The 23,821-nt window shown below is 42.9% G+C and overlaps 1 protein-coding gene across 1 annotated transcript in view; it reads left to right on the forward strand.

Moving 5' to 3' along the window:
* Window positions 1–16,848: 16,848 nt before the first annotated feature.
* TMEM219 (transmembrane protein 219) overlaps window positions 16,849–23,821 on the forward strand; it is a 30,860-nt gene continuing 23,887 nt past the window's right edge. The window contains exon 1 of the mRNA XM_080678842.1: window positions 16,849–16,916. The gene's annotated coding sequence lies outside the window, so the exon portion shown is untranslated. The remainder of the gene's footprint in view (window positions 16,917–23,821) is intronic.

Below are 23,821 nucleotides of genomic sequence, written 5' to 3' on the forward strand. Positions count from 1 at the left end.
GGTAAGGTCGTCATGGAGGGCCTCTCTGAGAAGGTGATACTGAGCTAACGCTGAGAATGGCCCCGTAGAGGAGTGAGGGCAGAGAGTTCCAGGCAGAGGAAAGGGCAATACGAAGACCCTAAGGCAGGAACAGGCTTGGTGTATTTAAGTGGCTGAAAGGATGTCAGGGGTGGCTGGCGCAGCTGAGCAAAAAGGTCTTAGAATCCCAGCTAATGTTGTGAGATACCCGACCCTGAAAAAATAAATAAGATAGAAACACATGTTTGACAAGAAACTGTGGTGAGAAGTGTGATGTAACCATCCAGCTTAATGTCTGGCAGGGGGATTTGCTGGAGGGAAAAGAAACAGAATTGTAGAACTGGAGGGGCGGGGCGGGGCGGGGGGCGGGTGGAGGTTGTGTCCCTGAGAACTGCTTTGTTTCATTCCTTCTGCCCAGAATTAGGACATTTTCTCTGGTTCCTGATCAATGACAATTGGTCTTTGGCCAAGTTCTGCAGGTACAAGGTTGCACAGCACCATCCTTATGGATCCTTGTTCCAACTAAAACTGGGCCAAATACCTGCTTCCTTCATGTTTTCTCATGATTCCTCTAATTTATACCGGTATCTCCCTAACTGACACAATTTCACTTGAGACAATTTAGAATTGCAGTGACCATTTTGGGGAACTTTTGACAAGAATAAGATTGTTTATTCGAAAGGTATCTCAGAACAAAAGAGAAAGAAACCCTCATGAGGAAACTGTCTTGTTTGTCAAAAAGAGAGGTTACTTTGTTTAGCGTAGGCAATGTTTCACTTCAGTACTTTGTATATTAATAAATGCTAACTTTTTAATTGTATGACCTTATTAAATTGTCAAATGCCTGAGTTGTTTTTAAAAGGAATGTCACTCTTTGGGTGTGCATGTATGTGTCAAAATCTGTTTTTCTACATTCAAACTTTCTTTCCTTGCAGAGGGATCATTGATTAGATTTTTAGAGTGGTAATTTCATATTTCTCTGAAGTAGCTCCCTCTCAACTTTTTTTGCTGTCTATTTCTCTCTTTTGGAAAACTTTAAAGATAAACTATTAAAAATTATTCCATTGGCCGAAACCGGTTTGGTTCAGTGGATAGAGCGTCGGCCTGCGGACTGAAGGGTCCCAGGTTCGATTCCGGTCAAGGGCATGTACCTTGGTTGCGGGCACATCCCCAGTAGGAGGTGTGCAGGAGGCAGCTGATCGATGTTTCTCTCTCATCGCTGTTTCGAACTCTCTATCCCTCTCCCTTCCTCTCTGTAAAAAATCAATAAAATATATTTTAAAAAATTATTCCATTGTATGTGTGTGCTCTAGGAATAACCAGTTCACTTAAACAGTTTAAAATATCTTAAAGAGCCCTAGCTGATTTGGCTCAGTGGATAGAGTGTCAGCCTGTGGACTGAAGGGTCCCAGGTTCAGTTCCAGTCTAGGGCACATGCCAGGTTGTGGGCTTGATCCCCAGTGGGGGATGTGCAGGAAGCAGCCGATCAATGATTCTCATCATTGATATTTCTATCTCTCCCTCTCCATTCCTCCCTGAAATCAATAAAAGTATGTATTTTTTTAAAGTTTATTTAAAAAAAATGTCTTAAAGAATTGTTAAACTATATACTGAGTGGCCAGATTATTATGATCTCTGAACGCATAATAATCTGTCCACTCAGTGTGTGTGTGTGTATATATATATATATACACATACTGAGTCCCAAGTGCATGAATTCGTGCATGGGTGGGGTCTGGCCAGCCTGGCCAGGGGGAGGGTAAATGGACGGTTGGCCAGCCTGCCTGCTGGTCAAATTCCTGGTTGAGGGGACAATTTGAATATTAACCTTTTATTATGTAGGATATACACTGAGTGGCCAGATTGTTATGCGTTCAGAGATCATAATAATCTGGCCACTCAGTGTATATGTATTCTTTGTGGGCACTGAAAAGTGTGTTTATGTAATGGGCTTCATTACTATAGTTACAAGATAACAAAAAGGCCTTAGTTCTAAAATAAAAGAAGAGTGTTTAGCATGATCCATGTCTTTAAATTTGCCATGGAAAATAATGACAGCACGATATTTTGGTTTGTACAAGACCAGGGTTAGTTTTCAAATGATTTACGTCTTTTTAATTTTTATATTGATTTTATAAATCAAGTTATCATAGATTTCATTTTTTTAAAATAAATCTTTATTCAGATTATTACAATTGTTTCTCCTTCCCCCCCCCCCCCCATAGCTCCCCTCCACCCGGTCCCCACCCCACCTTCTGCCCTTACCTCCCCCCACCACTGTCCTCATCCATAGGTGTATGATTTTTGTCTAGTCTCTTCCTGAACCCCCCATACCCCTTTCCCCCTGAGAATTATCAGTCCACTCCCTTTCTATGCCCCTGATTCTATTATATTCAACAGATTATTCTGTTCCTCAGGTTTTTAATTCACTTGATTTTTAGGTTCACTTGTTGATAGATATGTATTTGTTGTTCATAATTTTTATCTTTACTTTTTTCTTCTTCCTCTTCTTTAAGAATACCTTTCAGCATTTCATATAATACTGGTTTGGTGGTGATGAACTCCTTTAGCTTTTTCTTATCTGTGGAGCTCTTTATCTGCCCTTCAATTTTGAATGATAGCTTTGCTGGGTAGAGTAATCTTGGTTGTAGGTTCTTGCTATTCATCACTTTGAATATTTCTTGCCACTCCCGTCTGGCCTGCATAGTCTCTGTTGAGAAATCAGCTGACAGTCGTATGGGTGCTCCCTTGTAGGTAATTGAGTATTTTTCTCTTGCTGCTTTTAATATTCTCTCTTTGTCTTTTGCTCTTGGCATTTTAATTATGATGTGTCTTGGTGTGGTCCTCTTTGGATTCCTTTTGTTTGGGGTTCTGTGTGCTTCCTGGACTTGTAAGTCTATTTCTTTCACCAGGTGGGGGAAGTTTTCTGTCATTATTTCTTCCAATAGGTTTTCAGTATCTTGCTCTCTCTCTTCTTCTGGCACCCCCATAATTCTGATGTTGGTACGCTTGAAGTTGTCCCAGAGGCTTCTTACACTATCTTCAACTTTTTGGATTTTTTTTTTCTTTTTGCTTTCTCGGTTGAGTGTTTTTTGCTTCTTTGTATTTCAATTCTTTGACTTGATTCTTTCGTTCCTCTAGTCTGCTGTTGGGTCTCTGTATAATATTTTTTATTTCAGTCAGTGTATGTTTAATTTCTAGTTGGTCCTTTTTCATATCTTCGAGGGTCTCATTATATTTATCGGCCTTTTCTAGGATATTCTTGAAAAGCCTTATAACCGTGGTTTTGAATTCTATATCCAGTCGTTTGTTTTCCTCCATTTCTTTCATTTGTGATCTGTTTCTTTGACGCCGCATTTTCACTGCTTCCCTGAGTTGGAAGGGTAGATTTGTGTGCTAGGTTTCCTATATGGCCCAGTGGGTCGGCCTCCCCAGTTAACCTGAGGTGGATACTCTTGGTGCACCCCTTTGTGGACTGTGTGTACAGCCTTGTTGTAGTTAAGTCTTGATTGTTGTTGGTATCACTGGGAGGAATTGACCTCCAGGCCAGTTGGCTGTAAGGATCAGCTGTGTCTATGCTGGGAGAAGTTCGGTGCTGGAGACAGCCTTATAGGATTAGACTTGCCAAATTGCAATAGCCTCTTTGCTCAGCTTGGATGGGGTGGAGTCTCAGGGCGGAGCAGACAGTCTTGGCTTCCTGTCAGCCTTGCCCTTGCGTGCACGCGCACGCCTCCAGACCTCTGCCTTCCCCAGCTCCCGAGTCTCCGCCTGAGAGTCCAGATTCCCCCCACAAGAGCGTGGGTCCCCAGGGGCTCGCCTGGAACTGGGGTTCAGTGCAGTCAGAACTGGGGTTCAGTGCGGTCGGGGGCTTCCTTCCCCCTTCAGCCAGAGAAAGTCAGCCAGGCTTTCAGCCGCCCTTCCCTCTGCAAGCACAAAGACCCTTTGCCGTACCTCCAATTCTCTGTGAGCTTTTCTCCTTCCTTCTAGTTGAATTTCCACTCAGCCAGCTTTCCTGTGGTTCTGGATGGTGTCCGTTCTGTCTTTTAGTTGTAGTTTTGAAATTGTTGTGCGAGGCAGCAGTTTAGGTGCTTACCTATGCCGCCATCTTGGTTTCTCCTCCGGGGGTTATATTTTAAAGCATTCAATTTATTGCCTATTTGTTTATGTATCTATGTATGCCTAAACATACCAGTATATATATGTGTACATAATAATAATTCATTGAAAAATGTTACATGAATAATATGTAAAAGGAGGAAAATTAGAATTTGGGCCTTTTATTCCTGTAAAATGATTATTTTATGTCTAGATAAATATATTTTTAAAATAGTTTATTAATTTTTAATTTTTTATTTATTTTAAATATATTTTTATTGATTTCAGAGAAGAAGGGAGAGGGAGAGAGAGAGAAACCTCAACGATGAGAGAGACTCATTGATTGGCTGCCTCCTGCACGCCCCCCACTGGGGATCAAGCCCGCAACCCAGGCATGTGCCTTTGACCAGAATCGAACCTGGGACCCTTCAGTCTGCAGGTTGACACTCTATCCACTGACCCAAACCAGCCAGGGCTTATTGATTTTTAGAGAGAGAGGAAGGGAGAGAAACATCTATTGACTGCCTCTTGCAGGCCCCCCACTGGGGATCGAGCCCACAACATGGGCACGTGTTTTGACTGGGAATCGAACTAGCAACCCATTAGTGTATAGGACAACCCCCAACCAACTGAGCCATACTGGCCAGGGCAACTCTTAGTGTGCAGGGGCTGACCGGCAGACCCTGAATGACGGATGAATGATTACTCTGACACACATTTCTGTGAAAAAGAGAGCTAAGGGGCTGCTTGCTTTAGGAGCAAATGGCCCTGTTCACCTGCCTCCTTAGGCTTTTATTGTCACAGCAGCTTGAACTAAAATTAACCTCTAGATACAATCAGCAGGTAAATATCCTTGAGAAAGCACCTGCATCTGCAGTGTCTTCCAAACAAGGACATTTTGAAGTCTAAAATAAAGTTTCTAGTAAAACACCCAGGGGCTCAGACTTGCTTGGAAAAGTCAAGGCCGGGGCTGCTGCCTTTGGCAAGATCCCCCAGAGGCCTCCAATCTTTCAGAGATTCCTCCTTACAGACCTTGCAACCAAGTCCCATGCTCCCCCACATTAGTGTTTTTTGATATACTCTTAAATCATTTTTGAAAAAAGTTAAGTACCTAATGAACATTGTTCATTGCTATGTGTTATTACAACATTGCCTATAAATATATACTTTAATTTTATTGAATTTATTAGGGTGACATTGGTTAATAAAATTATATCAGTTTCAGTTGTACAGTTCTATAATGCCTCATCTGTATATTGTATTGTGTGTTCACCATCCCAAGTCACCTCTCTTTCTGTCACCAATTATCTCCCCTTTACCCTCTCTTACCTCCCCATCCCCTTTCCCTCTTGTGTCTATGAGGTTTTTTTGCTTAATACCTTCACTTTTCCTACCCAGCCCTCCAAACCCCCTCCCCTCTAACACGTGTCATTCTGTTTTCGGTATCTCTGAATCTATTTCTATTTTGTTTGTTTATTTTGTTCATTAGGTTCTACATATGAGTGAAATCATATGGTATTTGTCTTTCTCTGATTGGCTTTATTTCACTTAACTAGTAGCATAATACCCTCCATGTTCATCCATGCTGTTGCAAAAGTTAAGCCTTCCTTTTTTATGGCTGAGTAGTATTCCACCGTGTAAATGTACCACAGCTTTTTTATTCACTCATCTACTGATGGGCACTTGGGTTGTTTCCAGATCATGGCTATTGTAAATAATGCTGCAATGAACATAGGGATGCATATATTCTTTTGAATCAGGATTCCTTTAGATGTATCATATTTTTTTTCTTAGATATTTATATATTTTCTCTACAACTATTCTGGATTTTGCTTTTACTAAATTCAGCCCCCAAATTTAGACAAAACCAATGAGCCCTAGCTGGTTTAGCTCAGTGGATAGAGCATCGGCCTGCAGACCAAAGGGTCCAGGGTTCAATTCCAGTCAAGAGCATATACCTTGGTTGCAGGCTCCTCCCCTGCTCAAGCAGGAGGCAGCCAATTAATCTGTTTCTCTCACATCGATATTTGTCTTTCTCTCTTCCACTCTCTCTCAAATCAATGGAAAAATATCCTCAGGTGAGGATTTAAAAAGTAAATAAAAATAAAACCAATATGACTTTTATTTTTCTGTTAATCCTCACCTGAGGATATTTTTTTCCATTGATTTTGTTTTTGAGAGAGAGAGAGTAGATGGGAGAGGGAGAGACAGAAAGAGAGAGAAACACCAATGTGAGAAAGACACATCGACTGGCCGCCTCCTGCAAGAGCCGGGACCTGGCCAGGGATTGAGCTGGAAACTGAGGTATGCACCCTTGACCGGAATGGAACCCATGACCCTTCCATCTGAGGGCTGATGCTCTAACCACTGAGAAAAACTGGCCAGGGCAGGACATTTTTTGATTCATAAACTATCTTTGGGTTTCTTAAAATGGCCATTAGGTAACACAGAGTTCTGCTCCTATATTCTATAAAACAAAAAGCAGTAGGAATAATTAGATTGATTTGCAATTCTCCAAACATTAATTAATTCAAAATCATTATGAGAGCTCTTTTGTTGCTAAACTCATATATTAAAAAAAAAAACTAATAAAAGGAGAGTTTATCTTCCTACATTATTTACACATGAGTAAAGTATGTTAATATAAATACCTGTCAATTATCATATACTTTTCAAGTTAAAAAAATTATATTTAAGCCAAAGACTGACATGATAATTATCTACAAAAAGATTTGTTTCCAGGATTTTCTATTCACAAGCCCCTTTCCCTTTTTGTTCATGAAAAGTCTGAACAAGCACTATGGATCCTGGTTAATTACAGGAGCATCACCAGAGGCTACTCCTTATTTCAGTCTTTCATTAGGTCCCATAGCCAAGGCATATCTACCTCATCTAAGAGCTGTAGCAATAGCAGAATGTGTGAAACTTTCCCTTGATTTATTTTTAGGGTCTCTACTAACTGTAATGTCCAGCTCTCACCTGGGTCCCCCATTCAATCCCCCGTTCTAAAGGCTCTTCTATTCTTCTATTCTAAAATACTCAATACTTCTTGATTGGTGGCATATCTGCCTATAGAATATTGTTTTCCTTTTATACAACACTGTTCATTAAGCAACCCCATAAATCTGGCCACCCTTCTTTTCTTACACAAAGGGGAAGCCTATGGTTGTTTTCCTCTGTCAGGGAACTATCAAATTCTTCATGGATCCTCTACATACCCTAGTTACTACAGTGGTCGGCAAACTGCGGTTCGCGAGCCACATGCGGCTCGCGAGCCACGGTTTGCCATTCTGTTGACTAATGAGTTTGCCGACCACTGCCCTAGTAGATCCCTGATTTAATCATGTGTATTGCTAACTAAGAGCTTTAACTTCCTCATATCTCTTCAATGAGCATCACCAGTTCTTTTTTTTAATATATTTTTATTGATTTCAGGGAAGAAAGGAGAGGGAGAGAGAAAAAGAAACATCAATGATGAGAGAGAATAATTGATTGCTGCCTCCTGCACACACCCTCACCAGGGATCAAGTCTACAACCCGGCATGTGTCCTGACCAGGAATGGAACTGTGACCTCCTGGTTCATAGGTTGGCACTCAACTGCTGAGCCAAACTGGCTGGGCCCAAGCAGACTATTTTATCACAATCTTGGATTTATCCTTGTAAGTTGTCCTAGAAATTAAATCAGCTCAGATGGTAAATTAATTACCTTCATCTGTACCTGCCAGCTGACAAAAGATATAAAACAAATGTTTATGCTGATAGTAGGTTTATGCTTTTAGGTTAGTCCATGACTTTGAAATGCTTTGGAAACTTTTCCACTTAGAAAAACAGTTGGCATTTTCTTATAAAATTGAACACTCACATATGCTACTGTGTAGGTCCTGCGCCTGTTTGCCCTCAGACCCACTCCTTATTGTACCCTGATGTGTTCGGTTTTGGTTCAGCTATAGACTACCCATCTCAGACAGCTGTATCAGCTGGCTTCCAGTTGGATTCAGCCAGTGGAAGACAGTGGAGGAAGAATGGAAAGAGGGAGGAGGGGAGAAGCCAGGATATTTCTCAACAGCACCCTCCTCCGCTCTCACTCCCATTCCCAGCTTAGTTTAAGTAGCATCCCCCATGGCTGTAGCTCTCACATGGGTCCAGCTTACACCGGAGAGGCCAGCCATGATTCCTGCTTCTACAGGTGATCTTTGCCCCAGGAACTGATAACACTAACCCTTTGTTCCTCTGGTTTGAGAACAGGTAACAGCTTTCTGCTATTGTTCATTTGCGGGTTGTCTCAGCATCTCCTGTTAGGCTTCTGAGCTATTGGTTACCATGCTACTTGGCAATAAAAAGAAACAAACTATTAATACATGCAATAGCTTAGGGAGTTTCACTCAGGGAGTTATATTGAATGGGGGGGAAGCCAACCTCACAATTCCATTTATACAACAATCTAGAAATTACAAAATTATTGAGAAGGAGAACAGACTAGTGATTGCCAAAGGTTAAGGTAGGAGTGGGGTAGGGAGAGGGGATAGGTGTGACAATAAAGACATAACACAAGGAATATTTGTGGTGATGAAATTGTAATAGTAGTTACATAAATCTGCATGTGATAAAATTCTGTGTGTACATAGAACTGCATATACACACAGGTACAAACTAATGCTTGTAAAACTGGTGAAATCTGAATAAAGTCTGTGGTTTGTACCAATGTTTTCCTGATTTTGATATTGTACTATCGTTATTGTAACACTAGAGGACCAGTGCACAAAATTTCATGCACTGGAGGGTGGGGGGGTGGGTCCCTCAGCCCAGCCTGCGGCCTGCACCCTCTTGCAGTCCGGAACCCATGGGGAGCGGCCTAAGCCATCAGTGGGACATCCTTAGCGCTGCTGCCACTGCTGCTGCACTCTCCAACTGTGAGCTCAGCTTCTGGTTGAGCAGTGCTCCCCCTATGAGAGTGCACTGACCACCAGGGGGCAGCTCTGGTGGTCAGGGTGCATCAGCGACTGGTAGTTCCACTGTTTGGTCAATTTGCATATTAGTCTTTTATTATATAGGACTAGTGACCCGGTGCACGAAATTCGTGCACATTAAGAGGGGATTAAGCCGAAACCGGTTTGGCTCAGTGGATGGAGCGTCGGCCTGCGGACTCAAGGGTCCCGGGTTCGATTCCGGTCAAGGGCATGTACCTTGGTTGCGGGCATATCCCCGGTGGGAGGTGTGCAGGAGGCGGCTGATCGATGTTTCTCTCTCATCGATGTTTCTAGCTCTCTATCCCTCTCCCTTCCTCTCTGTAAAATATCAATAAAATATATTTAAAAAAAAATACTTTAAAAAAAAAAAAGAGGGGATTAATTAGAGGAAATAATTTAATATTGCTATTTGCCCTTTCTCTATAATAGAAGTGTCAGAGATGAAAGAAAATTAGTAAAATGTGTATGAAAATCTTCCTCCTGTCAGAGTCTGGGGTGCACCACGAGACCCAGAATCAAGTCCCTGCCCACCCACATGCACCTCAAAATTGCTTGAGACCCAGACCTGGCTGCCCTCCCCCGCATTGGGCTAGATCCACACCCGGCTAGTCCCACCCTTGTCAAGCCCTGCCAGGCAGGGGGCGTAGCCTCAGGTCCCCTGGCCCAGCTCCAGGACGGGGGCATGCCCTGAGGTCCCCCAGCCCACACCGGGGTGGGGGGTGTGCCTTGAGGTCCTCCATCAAGCCCGCCAGGTGGGGGACACAGCCTGAGATCCCCTGTCAAGCCCCACTATGTGGGGGGCATGGCCTGAGGTCCCCTGTCAAGCCAAGCCAGGTGTGGGGGGTTGCAGCCTCAGGTCCCCCATCAAGCCCCGCTGGGTGGGGGCACAGCCTGAGTTCCCCTGACCCAGCACTGGGGGTGCACCTTGAGGGCCCCTGTCAAGCCCCGCTGGGTGGGGGGCGGGACCTGAGGTCCCCTGTCAAGCCCCACCAGGCAGGGGGTGCAGTCTGAAGTCCCCTGTCAAGCCCCATGGGGCGGGGGAGGGTGTAGCCTCAGGTACCTGCTGATTGCTCGTTAAGGCTCCTTATGGGAACTTGGCCTCAGCTGTGGGTGCAGCCATCTTTGTGACGGAGTGATGGTCAATAAGCATATTACCTCTTTATTAGATAGGATATTACCATTGGGAGAAACTGGGTACATGGTACCCTCTCTGTTCTGTTTTTGCAACTTCTTATGAATCTATTATTATTTCAAAATTAAAAGTTTTTAAAATCCAAGAGAAAGAGAACAGAAATAAATAGACAATATTGAACCAACATTGGTAGGGGTAATGTTAAGGTTATTGCCGAGCATGTTTCTAATGTATGCCCTACCTGCCAATGACATATTCCTAACAAGACTATAAAGGTAGGACATGGAGAGGAACCAAAGTCTTGAAGCCCTGTGAGCACCTCCAAATGAACTATAAGTATGTTCTAATTATTGTTGCTTATCCTCAGGATGGATTGAGACTTTCTCTTGCTAGAGCTATGGATGTACTAGTAGAGGAAAAATTACTTGATTTTGAAATTCCCAGTGTGGTGGGGAGTGGTCTCAATCTCTCTAGTAATGAAGACACATATTTTATTAGTACTATTATTTTTTTTAATTCTGTATAGCTTTACCTTTTACCTGGAAAATACACTGTCCCTATCATCTATTATCTTCAGCAAAAATAAAGAGAACTAAAGGAATTAGAAAACTCATAATTATCTAAACTCTCAGAAAACCAAAGTTTTGCCATTGCCTTTGATACAATAAGATCAGTTCCCCACAGGACCCACAAGTTATCTCCTTCTGAGTTAGCTGCCCACGAATTGGGGAATCATTTCCAATTCTAGATTAGCACCATAATAAACTTATATAACTCATTTCTGCAGGGACTCATGTAATACCTCCAGATTATCATAAGTACAAGCTGCATTTCCAAATCAAGCACCTAAGCAGTCTGCATGATCAGAAACATGGAGATTTGGTCTTCTGGGAAAGAATCAGGAAAAAAACTGCCCTTGAGCATTTACAAAAAGGACCTTTAACAGATAATTGACACAACAATAGAACTCCAACTTGTTGATCCTTGATTCGTGTTTTCTAAATAAAAAGACACAATACATCACTTTCTCCTGAGTACTGAGCTCCCAGTCCACTGGGGTAACCTCAAACTGAGGATTCTTAGCAATTCTCAAGAAGCTTCTGACTGTGAGCAGCTTCTGTCCAAGACAATAGAACAAGATGCTAACTGCACACATGAACAGTTTTTTTGGGAAACAACAGAACAAGATTAATAATTTGGTTCTTCATAGTTCTTTCCACATCCTTTGTCCTCTTAGTAATCTTGCCGATTATTGTCTTTAATACCCTCTTAAGCTGATTAAAAGTTTTCTTTTTCTTTTTTTACCAGTCATCTTTTATTAAGTGTTAATTATGATATGAACGGATTCAGAGGTGCTGGGCAAAGGTCATGGTCAGAAATGTGGAATCTACACTGGGCCCTCTTTAGTGGTACTTGCCTCGATACTCATGTTTAAGTTCCTTATAAGAAGAGCAATAGTAAAAAAAAAAAAAAAAGCATGCAAGCTGCGAGCACCATAGAAACCCAGCAACGCTTCCTTCACATTGACATACTTGTAAATACCGGTAGTAACCTCTGTGAAATGCTCCAGCGATGCCTTTAGGGGTGAAATTCCACATCAACATCCAGCTTGGCAGCTCCCCTATTTTGACATCCATGAGTTTCTCCTTCAATGACATGACTGATGCCATCTTGGAGGTGGGGGGTCTGCTCTCTGACTACAAGTTTTCTTAATATGATTTTTCCTATTTCATCCTGTTATTTTTTTTACTTCCTATGGTCTCCTTTTGCTACTTGAGGTGGGGAAGAAGCCCTAGTGCTTGTTTCTCGCCTCTTACCCCAGTAGCTACTGCTCTGAATTTAACTCATTGCTGGATCTGTTGCCACCCCACCTAATCTTGCTGACAAAATACAATAGCTGCAGCACTTCAGAAGGTAAATTTTCGTCTACAAATCCTCTATGGTATTAAATTTTCCTTATATAATTAGTTCCAACGTTTGGTCTTATAAAAATTGGACCTGAACAAAATGCTTCTGCTGAGATCAAACTGAAGTCATTAGGAGTGGGAGCTCATGTTGGGGCTGTCCTTGCTACAATGGTCAGTTTATTCTCTTCCAAGACAACTCCAATCTACTTACAGGAACTATGTAATTCCACTTAAGAAATTTATCTACCTCAAGAATCCAAAAATTGGCTACTGCTAAGGAATTATAGTCATTGCATTGGGAATATAAATCTTGTTTATCACAATAGCAGTATTGTGATACTGCACACTCACTTATCCTGCATATTTGGGTAATTGTAAACTACCACCTCTCCACTGGATCATGCTTTCTTGAGAGTGATACCCAGAAGTCTCCAAAATGAGACAAGCATAGGCTATGGCAGGAACACTCCCAGGAAGGACGACCTACTCTCATCACACATGCTATGTGAGCTACACTTCCTGGAGTAGGGATAATTGACCAGAAAAGGGGATTCAAATCGTGTCCCTGATCCCAGCAGACATCATAAATGACACATTTTCTACTCAGAAGCCCAACAACCAATTTAAATGTAAATTCATTAACCAAGGGGAAATTGATGCTTTAGCAAGAACTATTTGCTGCTCCTATATAAATACTGCAGGTCGAGTGACTATGCTAAAAGAAAAGGTCACTTGGACCTCTAAAAAAAAACAAGCTGGACTTTGGGACATGTCTTTATTTCATTGCCTGGGTTTGGTAATCAAGCCCCTGTCTTCAGGGCCTATTATAAGGGTTAATAGCTTTTTTTTTTTTTTTTTTTTTTTTTTGTTAATAGCTATTTTGTTTCTGGTAATTTCCTGTGATACAATTGGCTGATGTACTCTGTTCAGAGTCTTAAATGCTACTGTGCAACCATTATCATATTGGATGAGGTTTCGATAACTCATCCTGATATAGTAGGCAGTTAGATATGAGCAGAGTAGGAACCATAGGCCAGGTACAGAAGGCCACCCAGGGCGGAAAGCCCGGATGCCTAGCAATGGACAATTGTAAGGTGGGACTTCAACCCGAGGGTGACCTTTCCTCCCCTAGCATATCCCTGGTCATAGGGTTTAGACCCCCTGACCTTTCATATCACTAGTTATGCAGTTCCGACCTCCTTCTGACCTTTCCACCCCTGGCATGTAGTAGGCCCTCTCAGAGGAGGAATAAGAGAGTCAGAGAAAAGCCTCATCTGACTCCTATACAAGCTCTTGCACGACCACTCCCTTAAGCATTAAGTCCTCAGGACAATGAGGTTCTGACCTGCATCAAATTATCTTAGGAACAAAGCCTCGGGTCTATTGGCTACAGAGACAGACTTTTGGTCAAACTAGAGATGACATCCAGACCTCAGTTGTGTTTCAACTCCAGACCCAGAAAAGCAGCAAGGCCCTGGCTGACATGAGGACCAGCTGCAATGATTAATGCCCTCTGAAAGGACACACGTGGAAAGCTGATGAATATTCTATTGAGATCTTCCCTGAGACCTCCAGATCAAGACCAAGGACTCAACTCAAGTTCTCGCCATCCTCTCTCTCTCTCTCCTCTCTCTCATGCCTTTTCTCCTCCTTTCTTCCCTTTCTTTTGCCTCTGTCACTGGTTTCTTCCCTTTCTTTTGCCTCTGTAACTGGTTTCTAAATAAACTTTTGCTTGCATTTGAGTCTTGGCTCTGAATTCTTTCTTAGCCAAACTTAAGGACAGGGGTCTAACATCTGGTGCCAGTTCACCTTTAACAATACTGCAACAAAAGAAGAAGGAGAGACTAACTTTAGTCTAACTATAGACATTCTCTTGACAATCTCCTGATGAGCAAAATCTTGGCAATGGTGAAGAGCTTCACTAAAGTCCGGAGGTCTGACTCCATCTGCCCTTAGCCAAGAGGAGAGACTGAGAAAGAGAAAGCAGCCCCTGACAGCCAGAAGCTGGCCTGCTACTGTCATCGCGGCCTTGGTGTTGATAGGAACTGGTATGACATTTGCAGCTGGACTATTTTTTCTTTTGATGAACACATTTTTGCAGAACACCAACATCACAGAGACAAGGCTACTCTATGACTGTGAGGGATCAAGATAAAAATAAGACCACTCTGTCATCATGTCTGAACACAGACAAAACAACATTATCCAAACAACAGAAATGACCAACTACCCCCATCCTGGTAACTTAAATCACTTATGCTTCTTTATCAATTGTAGCTTTAGTCTTGCTCCTTCCTTCCCACTTTTAGATAAATATTTCTAAGATATTAAATCATAGAACTATCCTGACTTCCTCACAACATCAAAACCAGAGCAAAGCCCCTTTTCTTGAATTTTTCCCAGAAACCTAACACAAGCTCAAGTCCAGTAAGAAGTCATTTCTTTATTTAAAACATATTTTTATTGATTTCAGAGAGGAAGAGAGAAGAAAGAGAGAGAGAGAGAGAGAGAGAGAGAGAGAGAGAGAGAGAGAGAGAGAGAGAGAGAGAGAGAGAGAGAGAGAGAGAGAGAGAAACATCAATGACGAGAGGGAATCATTGATCGGCTGCCTTCTGCACCCCCCCCCCCACACTGGGGATTGAGCCCGCTACCTGGGCATGTGCTCTGACTGGGAATCAAAACATGACGTCCTGAGTGTAGACACAGCTAATCCTCACAGCCAACTGGCCTGGAGGTCAATTCCTCCCAGTGATACCAACAACAATCAAGACTTAACTACAACAAGGCTGTACACACAGTCCACAAAGGGGTGCACCAAGAGTGTCCACCTCAGGTTAACTGGGGAGGCCGACCCACTGGGCCATATAGGAAACCTAGCACACAAAGCTACTCTGCCAACTCAGCAAAGCAGTGAAAAATGGGGAGACAAAAAAACAGATCACAAACGAAAGAAATGGAGGAAAACAAACGACTGGATATAGAATTCAAAACCACGGTTATAAGGCTCTTCAAGAATATCCTAGAAAAGGCTGATAAATATAACGAGACCCTCGAAGATATGAAAAAGGACCAACTAGAAATTAAACATACACTGACTGAAATAAAAAATATTATACAGAGACCCAACAGCAGACTAGAGGAACGCAAGAATCAAGTCAAAGAATTGAAATACAAAGAAGCAAAAAACACTCAACCGGAAAAGCAAAAAAAAGAAAAAAGAATCCAAAAATAGGAAGATAGTGTAAGAAGCCTCTGGGACAACTTCAAGCATACCAACATCAGAATTATGGGGGTGCCAGAAGAAGAGAGAGAGCAAGATACTGAAAACCTATTGGAAGAAATAATGACAGAAAACTTCCCCCACCTGGTGAAAGAAATAGACTTACAAGTCCAGGAAGCACACAGAACCCCAAACAAAAGGAATCCAAAGAGGACCACACCAAGACACATCATAATTAAAATGCCAAGGGCAAAAGACAAAGAGAGAATATTAAAAGCAGCAAGAGAAAAATACTCAATTACCTACAAGGGAGCACCCATACGACTGTCAGCTGATTTCTCAACAGAAACTATGCAGGCCAGACGGGAGTGGCAAAAAATATTCAAAGTGATGAACAGCAAGAACCTACAACCAAGACTACTCTACCCAGCAAAGCTATCATTCAGAATGGAAGGTCAGATAAAGAGCTTCACAGATAAGAAAAAGCTAAAGGAGTTCATCACCACCAAACCAGTATTATATGAAATGCTGAAAGGTATTCTTTAAGAAGAGGAAGAAGAAAAAAGTAAAGATAAAAATTATGAACAACAAATACATATCTATCAACAAGTGAACCTAAAAATCAAGTGAATTAAAAATCTGAGGAACAGAATAATCTGGTGAATATAATAGAATCAGGGGCATGGAAAGGGAGTGGACTGATAATTCTCAGGAGGAAAGGGGTATGGGGGGGTTCAGGAAGAGACTGGACAAAAATCATACACCTATGGATGAGGACAATGTGGGGGGAGGTAAGGGCAAAGGGTGGGGTGGGAACCGGGTGGAGGGGAGCTATGGGGGGAAAAAGGAGAAACAATTGTAATAATCTGAACAATAAAGATTTATTAAAAACAAACAAACAAAAAAACCCACAAAAAACAAAACATGACGTCCTGGTTCATAGGGGGACACTCAAACACTGAGCCATGCCGGCTGGGCAAGAAGTCATTTATAACATTCTCTTACTGAGATGCCCCCCAGTTTCCCATAATGTGTGGTCACCTTTATTGCAATGAGTCAATAAGCCCAACTTTGTTCAATTATTGCTGTGTTCTTGGTAGCCTTTTATGGGAGGGCATTGACACTGGAAATTGGATTTTTTTCTTTGGTTGGATGATTCCCCTATTAGATGAAAAGGTTACTTCTGTTAGGAATGGTTAACTGTTAAGTATCTAAACTGAACCAAGGATTAGAACACATTCTCACATGTATTGTTTTATTTAATGTCCTTTGCTACTTAAGTCATTCGGAACCCTAAACGCTATTCATGCTGTGCCATTTGCCAGGTAGCCTGCTGCATGTTTGTCTATAAGGTCAAAGTCCTATTGCAGGATGCTGCTGATGTATACCCATTTCCTTCTCACTGTGAGCCTGTAGCCATGGGAACTGTGATAAGTACACAATAATACCTTCAGAAACAAATCCTCAGGGATCAAAGTTTATTTTGATGAAGCTGGCCTGATCACAGAGGAATCTGGGGGACTCTGGCTTCTCAGCACTGTGCTGCCTCTGACTTGAAGCTGGCGCTGGAGGGGCGGTAAGTGGAGCTGTCTCAGGTATGGGCTTCTTACTGAGAGCTGGGGCTTGGGCCAGGCAGAGAAAGGCATGGGGAAAATGCTTCTAGGTCTGCTTCTCCTGAAGAGAAAATAGAAGGGTTTTGTATCCCAGGTCCCATGGTCTCTGAGAGCTTTGTGAATTCTGTGAGTGTGTGGATTGAGCCTAGAGTAGTAAGGATTCTAGCATTACCCAGGATGTTGGCTAGAATATCTTTCAAGACCCTCTGGCTCTGGAATCATAGGAGCTAAGGCCCCAATTCTCTGACAGCTGCCTTGGCTCGTGAAGACGGGAGAGAAGAGGAAAAGCTTTAGGTTAAGTGATGGCACTTATACCTCACCAATTCACTTCCCTTCCTGCATCCCTGCCATTTCCCACACGATGGCCTTCTCTCAAAAAGCCCAGACATATTTGCCTCTGATGGCCTGAGATGGTCCCTGGGAACCCTTATGCCCACCAGACCCCTTTCCTCTGCTCTGCGGGCCAAGGTTTCCTTCTTCCTTCCTTTCTCTTCCTCCCTTCCTCCCTCCCTTCCTCCCTTCCTTTCTTCCCTCTCACCTGAGAATATTTTTCCCATTGCTTTTCAGAGAGAGTGGAAGGAAGGGTGGAGGAGGGGACAGAAGAGGAGAGAGAGAGATATCGATGAGAGAGAGAAATATCATCTGGTTGCCTCTCACACGCACCCCAACCAGGGGTGAGGAGCAAACTGAAACCCTTTGGCATCCCAGACTCCCCTGGCCAATGTGGCCCTTGGAATCTAAACAGTCTTCCTATGCTCATGTCAGGCTGGGCCTTGCTATAGAAGAAACTGATTCCTCAGAACCCCCATTCTGAATATAGCCACTATAGGGAATCTCTGACTGCTTCTCATGTACTCTATGGATCTTACGTAACAGCCTGAATCAAGATGCTTTGGACACAGTCTAGTGGGCCACAGCCACATCGGTCAAGGAACTGCTCTATGGCAAGATCAGATTCCCATTCCAGGTTTCTAGTCCCAGTCTTGTTCCCTTTCTCACCAGACCATACTCCTGAGTTCCCAGGATGCCTCTCCGACCAAGCCACTCATTTTGAAAGAGCTGGTCAAAAAAGATAGATGAGAGAGAAAGAAACAGAGACAGAGAAAGACAGACAGAGAGAAACACAGAGACAGAGAGAAATTGAAGACAGAGGCCCTAAAAAAGATCTGACATTACCCTGGCCCATGTTTCTCAGTGGTTAGAGTATTGGCCCACACACCAAAGAGTCCAGGGTTCGATTCCTGGTCAAGGGCAACTACCTAGGTTGCAGGTTCCATCCCCTGCTCCATCGGGATGTATGTGGAAGACAACCAGTCGATGTTTCTCTCTCTCTCCCTCCCTCTCTCTCTCTCTTTTCTTTTCCCTCCCTCCCTTCCTCTCTTTCTAAAAAAAAAAAAAATCAATAAACATATCCTCAGGTGAGGAATAAAAAAATTAATAAAGTGACCTGTCTTTTATTCCCTACATCTTCATATTCATTTCCTCCATATCCATTGCAAAATTATTTGTCTGTATTTCTCATTACAATGGAAGCTCTATGAAGTATGGAACATTAACTAATGCATTCTCCATTATAATTCCGGCATCCAAGCTCACAGAGTTGCTCTGTGAATATTTGTTGAATGAATACAGGTGGAAAAGGAGAGAAGGATGATTGAGGAAGCACTGAGGATATAAGAGAGGATCTGAAGCACAGTGAAAGAATTGGCCGTGAGCTGGAGGAGGGACATGTCTTCCTCTATAAACAGAGGCAAGGAGGAAAGTTTGGATGTATATGTATGAAATGTGTCTGTGAGGTGCAGGGGTGTGTGGCAAGGGCAGAAAGTTAAAGGATTTCATGGGTGATGGACTCTTTCTGGTGAGGTCATCTGCTGACAGTTCAGATGGAAGTGTCAGAGGTTGGGTAAAGGATTTGAGGAGAATGGCAGAGATTTAGAACAGTTGCTGAGGGGAATGGGAGAAGAAACTCACCGACATTTTGAGACTACCACGTGCCAGGTACCTTGTTGAGTGCTGAGGTTATAGAGATGAGGAGGATGTGAAAGACAACCAGTCTTTGCCTTTCAGGAATTCACAATCCAAAGAAAAGAGACTTTCTACAAGAAAGTTAAAATGCAGAGTGCTCTGTACTGAAATGGATGGAGTGTTGCAAAGACATGATGGGGGAGGAGGTTCAATTCTGAGAGTGGGGGAAAACAGACAGAGGCTGTGACCTTTGAGGTTGGTCTTAAAGAAAGACAAAGTATGTACAGGTAGAAGTCAGTAAGTGTGTCTCACAAAGAGAAATATGGTGGTGTTGCCCAACTGGTGGGCTTCAGTGGTCAACCTATGAACCAGGAGGTCACATGCCGGGTTGTGGGCTCAATCCCCAAAACGGGGTGTGCCGGAGGCAGCCAATCAATGATTCTCTCTCATCATTGATGTTTCTCTCTCTCTCCCTTCCTCCCTCCCTCCCTCCCTCCATCCCTCCCCCTCCCTTCTTCTCTGAAATCAATAAAAAATATAGCCTATCTAATAAAAGAGTAATACGCAAATTAACCATCACTCCGCTACACCCACCAGCCACGCCCACCAGCCACGCCCACCAGCCACACCCACCAGCCAATCAGGAGCGAATATGCAAATAAACCCAATTAAGATGGCTACGGCCACAGAGAGCAGGAGGGAGGCTTGGGTTTCCCCGGCAATGGAGGAAGCCAAGCTTTCCGCCTGCCCTTGCCAGCCTAGGCCTCCACTCAAGGCTACAAAGTTTCAATGATAGAAGATACATAAATCCAAACAGAAATGGCGGCAGCCACGGAGCTGAAAAGAGCAGGAGGCTAGGGTTGCCCCGGTGATGGAGGAAGCCAAGCTTTCTGCACACCCTGGCCGGCCCAGGCCTCCGCTTAAGGCTACAAAGTTTCAATTATAGAAGATACATAAATTCCAACAGAAATGGCTGCTGCCATGGAGCAAGCAAAAGGCTTGGCTCCACTCCAGGCTACAAAGTTTCATTGTAGAAGATAAATAAACCCCATATACCAGGGCCTCCACTTGGGTCGCCAGGGGGCGTGGCCAGCCTGCAAACCACCACAGGCCCCTTGTCCAGGCCGCCCCACGCCCCAAGGGAACCCCCACCCTGATCCGGGACACCCTTCAGGGCAAACCAGCTGGCCCCCACCTGTGCACCAGGCCTCTATCCTATCTAATAAAAGAGTAATATGCAGATTGACCATCACTCCAACACACAAGATGGCTGCCCCCATGTGGTCAAAGATCCTGCCCCCATGTGGACACAAGATGGCCACCACAAGATGGCCAGCAGGGGAGGGCAGTTGGGAGGGACCAGGCCTGCAAGGGAGGGCAGTTGAGGGTGATCAAGCCTGCAGGGGAGGGCAGTTAGGGGTGACCAGGCCAGCAAAGGAGGGAAGTTGGGGGCGACCAGGCCTTCAGGGAAAGGCAGTTGGGAGGGACCCAGGCCTGCAGGGGAGAGCAGTTAGGGGAAAACAGGCTGGCAGTGGAGCAGTTAGGCATCAATCAGGCTGGCAGGCAGAAGCGGTTAGGGGCAATCAGGAAAGCAGGCAGGCGAGCAGTTGGGAGCCAGCAGTCCTGGATTGTGAGAGGGATGTCCGACTGCCCATTTAGGCCCAATCCCACCATGATTGGGCGTAAACGGGCAGTCGGACATCCCTCGAGGGGTCCCAGATTGGAGAGGGTGCAGGCTGGGCTGAGGGACACCCTGCCCCGTGCACGAATTTCATGCACTGGGCCTCTAGTTAAAAAATAAAATATGGTGGTGTGGAATAGCCAGAATTGAAGGCCTTTTTGTGACTGGAGTGAAAAATGATGCTGGAAAGGAGGATTGAGGCTAGGTTGTAAGGATCTAATATGTACCAGAAATTAGAACTTTCTCCCAAAGTTAACAGAAGTCTTTAGTAGAGCAGCAGAATCTTGCGAGCACTCTTTTAGGAGGCTACCTCAGGAGACAACGTGGATGATGAGTTGAAGGGAAGAGAAACTGGAGTCAGTGAGAAGGGTTAGGAGACAGCTGCAATAGTCCTGATGAGAGATGAGAGCCTGAGGTAATCAAAAGCAGTAGGCATGGAGAGGACAGAAAGGATTCCAAAGACAGTTTTGATGTTGGATGGGATGTGGCAGGGAAAGGGAGAGGGTGGAGTCAAGGCTGACTAAGGATTCTTGCTTGGGAGACTGGTTGGATGGTGATACTGTTACCTGAGGTGAAGATACTTTAACAGGAGTATATATTAAGGAAAAGTAAAAAACTCATTTTTTAAAATTGTTGTAAAAAAATAAAATAAAAATGGTGGTAAATTACACATAACATACAATTTACCGTTTTAACAATTTAAAATAGTATAATGTAATGGCATTAGATACATTTAGAATATTGTGCAATCATTACCTCTATCTAGTTCCATTATATACAAATCCTCACCTGAGGATATGCTTATTGATTTTAGAGAGTGGGGAGGGGGAGAGAGAGAGAGAAAGAGAGAGAAAGAGGAAGAGAGAAATTAGTCATCTCCCACATGTGCCCCAACCAGGAATTAAACCCACAACCTAGGTATGTGCCCTGACCAGGATTGGAATCTATGGGGCACATGCAGGAGGCAACCAATCAATGTGTCTTTCTCACATCGATGTTTCTCTCTCTCTCTCTCTCTCTCTCTCTCTCTCTCTCTCTCTCTCTCTCTCCTTCCTTCCGTCCCTTCCACCACTCTCTCTAAAAAACTCAATGGAAACAATATCCTTAGGTGAGAATTAACAAAAAAAAATCTATTTTTCAATTATAGTTGGCATACAATATTATTAGTTGCAGGCCTATAACATAGTGATTAAACATTTATATACCTAATATCTAACTATTATTAAAGAACTGCTTTTTCCTCTCTTCAACTTTTTTTCTATTTTTGCTTCATATATTTTGGGGCTCTATCATTAGGTATGTATAATGCTTGTAATTTTAATATTTTCATGATGAATTGACCCTTTCATCAATATATAATTCCTTCTTTGTCTCTTGAAACAATTTTTGACTCAAAATTTATTTTGTCTGATATTAGCATAACCACCCCCTCTTCTCTTTTGGTTACTATTTGCATAGAATATCTTTTTTCTATCCTTTTACTTTCAACCTCTCTGTGCCTTTGGATCTAAAATGAGTCTCTTGTGAACAGCATATAGATATTTTATTTTTAAAATCCATTTCACCACACTCTGCCTTTTAATTGGAGAGTTTAATCCATTTACATTTGAAGTAATTAGTGATAAGGAAGGACTTACTTCTGCTATTTGTTTTGTTTTTTTCCATCTGTCATATCCTCATTCCTCCATTATTATGTTTGTTTTTTTTTTAATATATTTTATTGATTTTTCACACAGAGGAAGGGAGAGGGATAGAGAGTTAGAAACATCAATGAGAGAGAAACATCTATCAGCTGCCTCCTTCACACCCCTTACTGGGGATGTGCCCACAACCAAGGTACATGCCCTTGACCGGAATCGAACCTGGGACCCTTGAGTCCACAGGCCGACGCTCTATCCACTAAGCCAAACCGGTTAGGGCTATGTTTTAATGTTTATTTGATTTTTTTAGAAATGTACCATTAAAAAAATATTTTGTTAATCCTCACCCGAGGATATTGTTTCATTAATTTTTAGAGAGTGGAGGGGGAGAAACACAGAGAGAGAAACATTGATGTAAGAGAGACACATCTATTGGTTGCCTCCCACACAGGGGATTGAACCTGCAACTGAGGTATGTGCCCTGGATCATAATCAAACCTGGACCCTTCAGTCCATGGGCCAACGCTCTATCCACTGAGCCAAACTGGCTAGGGCAATAATGTACCATTTTGATTCCCTTTTCATTTTTCTGTATATTTTATCATTATTTTCTGATTGGTTACCTTCAGAATTATAATTATCACCTCAAAATAATAACAATCTATTTTTAATTAACACCAACTTGGCTTCAATACTATACAAAAACTCTGTTCCTATACAGCACTGTCCCTCCCCTTTTATATTGTTATTGTCACAAATTATATCTTTATACATTGTATGTTGATTAAGATAGATCTATAATTATTGTTTTATGCATTTGTCTTTTAAATCCTATAGGAAAAAGAACAGTTACAAAATCTAAAATACAATACTCACTTTTATATTTTACCTATGGAGTTACCTTTATAAGTATTCTTCATTTTTTTATAAATTTCAAGTAAAAGTGCCCCTTTACTTAAGCCTGAAGGACTCCCTTTAGCATTTCTTGTAGGGCAAGTCTACTAGTAATAAACTCTCTCAGCTTTTGTTTATGTGAAAGTCTCAATTTCTCCTTTATTATTGGACAATTTTGCGAGATATAGAATTCTTGGTTGACAGAGTTTTCTTTCTGCACTTAAGTATGTTATCCCACTGACTTCTGACCACCGAGACTTCTGATGAAATATTGGCATTTTTCTTATTGAAAAACTAGAGGCACGGTGCACGAAATTTGTGCACGGGGGGGGGGGGGTGGTGTCCCTCAGCCCAGCCTGCACCCTCTCCAATCTGGGACCACTCGAGGGATGTCCGACTGCCCGTTTAACGGACAGTCGTACATCCCTTTCACAATCCAGGACTGCTGGCTCCCAACTGCTTGCCTGCCTGCCTTCCTGATTGCCCCTAACCACTTCTGCCTGCCAGCCTGATCACCCCCTAACCCAGGGGTGGGCAAACTTTTTGACTTGAGGGCCACAATGGGTTCTTAAACTGGACCGGAGGGCCGGAACAAAAGCATGGATGGAGTGTTTGTGTGAACTAATATAAATTCAAAGTAAAGGAGCAGAGGAGAGAGCAAGAGAACCCTCCGCTCTTTCGGCTCCGC

This window comes from Plecotus auritus, assembly GCF_963455305.1.
Source record: "Plecotus auritus genome assembly, chromosome: 7".
NCBI classification, from domain to species: domain Eukaryota; kingdom Metazoa; phylum Chordata; class Mammalia; order Chiroptera; family Vespertilionidae; genus Plecotus; species Plecotus auritus.